The sequence below is a fragment of the Centrocercus urophasianus genome, unplaced genomic scaffold (assembly GCF_019232065.1).
Source record: "Centrocercus urophasianus isolate 14NV4802_14NV808 unplaced genomic scaffold, USGS_Curo_1.0 seq_12, whole genome shotgun sequence".
NCBI lineage: Eukaryota > Metazoa > Chordata > Aves > Galliformes > Phasianidae > Centrocercus > Centrocercus urophasianus.
This window is the reverse complement of record NW_024884364.1, coordinates 9,728,676-9,734,247: the sequence shown is the minus strand read 5'-3', so window position 1 is coordinate 9,734,247 and position 5,572 is coordinate 9,728,676. Positions and strand designations below refer to the sequence as shown.

The window sequence follows — 5,572 nt, the reverse complement described above, 5'->3', positions numbered from 1 at the left end:
GAGCCCATCATAACTCCTGCCCAGTCACCGTCACCTGAGAGAAGTGGCTGAATTCCCCTCCACTGAAACTCCTTTTATGTTCTAGCCTCCCCCTTTATCCAGACTACACAACCCCATTTCCCTCAGCTGCTCCTCGGAAGGCTTGTGCTCCAGACCACCCCTCACACACCACTTCCCCTTCTCCTTTTGACTGCTCTATTTCAGACTGTCGCTAGCCTTCTTGGCCACCTGGGCACACTGCCGCCTCTCATTCAGATGGCTCCAAAACTAACACAACAGATCCCTTAAAAACCTTTTGCTTAGCCTCGAAAAAGTACTTGGCCCGTACGGGGATCGAACCCGCGACCTTGGCGTTATTAGCACCACGCTCTAACCAACTGAGCTAACCGGCCACCCTTTGGCACAAATTTACACCCTCTGAATCCTGCATCACACGCAGCCCAGAACAGCTGCTAATTAAAGCTATTTTCTGCTACCATCCCAATTCTTTTTAATGTGGCACATCTAGCTCTAGCTAGACCTTTCACTATCCTCACAGCCCTCCTTTGGACAGTCTCACATAGTTCTACGTCCTTCTTGGATTGTGATACCCAAACATGCACACAGTGCAGGAGGAGGTGAGACCATACAGCGCAGGAGCAGAGTGGAACAACCCCTCCCTCCACCCAGTGGCAGTGCTGGGCCTGATGGACACCATGGTACAATTGGCCCTTTGGGCTGCCAGGGCACACTGCTGGATCACATTCAACTTACCATAACATCACATCCTTTCCAGAGGGCTGTTCTTCAGTCTCCTATCCCTCAGTTTGTAGGTTTAACAAGAGTTCCCAGGCCCAGGTGCAGAATGTGGCACCTTCTCATTATTGGAGACTGCCCAGCTCTCTAACTTGTCATACTCACCCTTCAAGGACTCTTTGACCTTGAAACAATCAACAGCTCCTCCCATTTTAGTGTCACCTGCAAACTTACATAGTATGCACTAAAAATTTTCATAAATAACATGGGTATAGGACTCAAAAAGAACTGTCTGTAAAACACACTCCTGGGGAACCCCACTATTGACTGGCCACCAGCCTGTTGTAATCTCATTTACCTTAATCTTGTGAGCCCGACCCATCAGTCAATTGCTCACCTACTGTATTATGTTTTTGTCTACCTCTAAGCTGGACACTTCATCCATTTCATACCGTGAGAAATAGTACTGAAAGCTTTGCTGAAATCCAAAGAGATTACACCTACTGGCTTCCCTTGGTCAACTACTTAGAGTAATCTTACCATAAAAAGCACTGAAGTTTGTTAAGCTGGACTTTCCCCTCTTCAATTCATGTGTATAATCAAAGAATTTTAGGATGTTATAATCACAAAATAAACAAGAGAGTTAGGCAAAGAAGACTATGATAACAAAAGAGAATAAATAGAAGGCTTACCCCTATCCTGGGCTCACTCACAAAACACCAGCAGAGGTGATCTCCACAAGAGATCCTTCCCTACTGGTAGCCAGCTCTTAAATAGGTCTAGGAGGTCTTCTAGAATTGCCTTCACCTGTGCTCCTCTGGCTGACTCATTGCTCGCCTCAGGTGATCAATCAGAGGTTCAGGCCATGACTGAGCAGTTCCCATACAATGTCAGCTGTGACTAATGGCAGCATTGTCCTTCAGGTGTTTTTCAATAAGTTGTAGAATAATCTTCTGCCATAATTTTGCCATGCAACCAATTGGAGCCTTCTTTTTTGCCTTTCATGAAAACTGAGTAAACATTTGCCAGCTTCCAGTTGGATGGGTTCTCTTCAGATTCCCAAGAACACTGAAAAATAATTGAGGGGTCTGGTGATTGTATCAGCCAGCTCTTGGGTGTACCTTGGAATGAATCTCGTTGGGCCCCATAGATTTATATGCATCAAGCTGGAGCAGTAAATCCTGCACAAATTAGAAGTTAGCTGGGAGTTTATCATTACTACAGTCAGGATCCTCTATCTCAAGGCTCTACAGGCCTCAGAATTCATCACTAATGTTGAAGACAGGCAGACACAAAGAAGGCATTAAACATCTCTGTTTTGTCTGCATCTCTGTTTGTGAGGCGACCATCTTCACCAAGTAACAGAACAACATTATCTCTAGTTCTCCTTTTGCTATTAACACCTTTTTATAAGGTTTATATCAGCTATGTAGTATTCCCAGTTAACATCTGGGAAATTGAAGTCACCCATAAGCACAACGGTGGCTAATCTAGAGGTATCTCTTAGTTCCTTAAAGAATAATTCATTGGTGTTGCGATCCTAGCTGCCATGACATTTTTTATTTGCTTGTCCCTTGCTCCTTACCCAGAGGCTCCCAAAAGTGCCATCACCAACTGTGAGCTCCACACAACCCAGCCCCTTCTGCCTCATCTGTCTTCCTGTCCTGGTTTTATCAGTATTCCATATCACAACATCATATGCTGCTGTCATCCATCACATGGCAAACAAATATAAGGAAATACTGGTGGGAAGGTTCAATCTCTACTGCCATACCACCACCATCTGCCTCTGATACTGTGGGCCAACGTAATAAATCAGGAGGCACTGCTTTCAGAGGAGCCCTTGTAAAATATACAATACTATTACTGTATAAGTAACAAATCGTTTTGATTTTAATATTTTTTTAAACATTAAAAAAAGAGAGGAATAGAAACAAAACTGGTGGGATAATTGAATTGACCTTGATTTTGTGAAACTAACACATCAGGTTGGCTAGATGGCAATGGCTGCAATTCTTAGAGAGGTCTGAAGGTGTTAACCAGAGATTTTTGATGAAATTTTACCCTTCCTGTACTTCATCCTTGACAACTGTTCACAAATGTGCATACTGCCAAAAAGCAATGACATGAATAAGGTGTGACTGTGAAGGATATTTTTCTCTGGTAAATATAGGGATTATGAAAAACTGGTAAAAAGATATGATCAGATTTTTGAGTTGAATATTTTCTGATTGCAACTACATCTACATACGTTCCATTTGAACATTTGCAGGTCACGTATATATATCAGCTGAAAATGGTGTCAAAAACATAAATTGACAGCTTTTTTTGTTTGTTTGTTTGTTTTACAATCTTGAAACCTATTCTTAAATTCCTTTATCAAAGTTCTCAGAATGTACTGAGCTCCACCTGAGGGTGAATAATGAACAAGTGGAGAGCTTGTGCGTACGAATTAAGGGACAGGCTAGCATAGGTGATACTGCTGTGGGTGTTTACTACACTACCTGATCACGAGGAGGAAGTTGATGAGGCCTTCTACAAACAACTGGAAGTAGGCTTGTGATCCCCTGCACTGGTTCTTACGAGCGATTTCAATCATTCTATTTGCTGGATAAACAACAAAGCCAGGCACACACAGTCCAAACAATTCCTGCAGTGCAGGGAAAATAATTTTCTGATGTAGGTGGTGGAGCAGCTGATGAGGAGGGCTGTGCTAACTTGACCTAACACAGAAGGGCTGGTCAGGGATGTGAAGAGTGGGAGCAGCTTGGGATGCAAAGATTATGAGATGGTGGAGTTCAAGATCTTGCATGGAAAATGTAAAGCAATAAGTAGGATTGCTAGCCTGGACTTCAGGAGAGCGATCTGTGACCTCTTCAAAGACCTACTTGGAGGTATCCCAAGAGCATTAGAAGATAAGGGAGCCCATGTGAGCTGGTTGACATGTAAACACTAATTCTTCCAAGCTCAAGCATCCCTAAGAGTAAGAAATCAGAGAAAGGAAGCAGAAGGCCTGTATAGCTGAGCAAGGAACTCATACACGAACTAAAAGGAAAGAAGAAGGTCCATGAAATGTGGACTGGGAAGAATACAGGAATGTTGTCAGGGCCCGCAGGGATGCATCAAGGAAGGCTAAGGCCCTCTTGGAATTAAACCTTGAAAAGGAGGTAAAAGTTTTTTAAAAAGTTTAAAAAAAAACAAAAAAAAAAACCAAAACAAAAACAAACAAACAAACAAACAAAAACAAAGAGATCAGTGCTGGGTCCAGCCTTATTCGATATCTTCATCAGCACTTGGATGAAGGGATAGAGTCCACCTTCAGCAAGTTTGCAGCTGATACAAACCTGGAAAGTGTCTGACGCATTGAAAGGCTGTGCTGTCATTCAACAATGGATAGACTGGAGAGCTGGGCAGGCAAGAACCTGATGAGGTTCAACGAGAGCAAGTGTAGAATCCTTCTTGTATCTGGGGAGGAATAATCACATGCACCAGTACAGCTCAGGGGCTGATCTGCTGGAGAGGAGCTCTGCAGAGAAGGACCTGGATGTAATGATGGACAGCAGGTTGGCCGTGAGCCAGCATGTGCCCTTCTGGCCAAGAAAGGCAATGGTAACCTGGAGTGCACTAAAAAGAGTGCAGCCAGCAGGTTGAAGGAGGGGATTCTCCCCCTCTACTCTGCTCTGATGAGGCCCCATTTAGAGCACTGTGTACAGCAATATATTCTTTGCTGTTCAGAGCACTGTGTTTAGCCAGTGTATCAAAATGCATAGGATTATTTGCCATCACTTGAGTCAGCACTGCCCTCCCAGTGCCCTGGTTTCCACTGACGCAGCATCAATAGTGCACTGACAGTGTGGCTGTTGCTTCAATGGGTGCATACTCCAGGCCATCCCATAGGGAAGAGCTGCTGCCTTTATAGCACAGGGCAGGGGCGAGCTGCATATCCAGCCATGCTGTTGTTGGCTAAGCCATGCCTGGCTTAGAGCCATCCATCATAGCACACCCATCAAAAAACTCTTCCTACCAGGCTGCACTTATGCCAATGAGTCAAGACTTCTAACTCTTCTTAATTGCTCCTCAAATGTGCCTTGTTGTATCCCACACTTCAAAGAGCAGGCTGAAGGATCTCACAAACATGCAGTCCTTCAACTTTTGGTGTGCCATCCCATAAGTTTGGTTTTATCCCCATTCCCCCTCCACATCTAGTTTAAAGAGCTCCTGATCAGTTTTGCTAACTCCTGCAACAGACAAAAATCTGTTTCCCACTCAGAGAAAGGTGCTAACAATCAGACATCAGCAGGCCTAGTGTTGCGTTAAGAAACTCACAACTCTGCTGGTAATACCATATCCTTGGAGTCACATATTGATTAGCTGGGTCTGTTTGTTCCTTTCAGTGTTGTTCCCTGCTAATGGAAGGGCAGATGAAAACACAACCTATGCCCCTGATCCTTTAACCAATCACCCCAAGGCCCTGAAGTGCTTTTTGATTGCCTTTGGAGTTCTTTTTTGCTACTTTATTGCTGCTGACATGACCAATAATAACCATTAATGGATAATAATCAGTGGGCCACCCCAGGTTAGTGAATTTTCTGGTAACATCTCTTGGCCAGGCTCCAGGAAAGCAGCAGACTTCCCTGAATATCCGTCAGGTACAGTCAGCATATCAGGGCCTCGGCTCCCTCAGAAGGGATTCACCTATGACAAAAGATGTGGTCGTGACATGGGGAACAGGCTGACAAGCCGAGGTAACCCCTCCAACCTGGATGGACTTCGATCCACATCAACATCTGCCTGTCTATCCAGTTCCATAGCCTCAAACTCATTCTATAAAGGCACC

General features: G+C 44.3%; 1 non-coding gene across 1 annotated transcript; it reads right to left on the bottom strand.

Moving 5' to 3' along the window:
* Positions 1-318: 318 nt before the first annotated feature.
* TRNAI-AAU lies at positions 319-392 on the bottom strand. Its single transcript has one exon. It is a non-coding gene; the product is annotated as a tRNA-Ile (tRNA).
* Between the last annotated feature and the right edge of the window lie 5,180 nt (positions 393-5,572).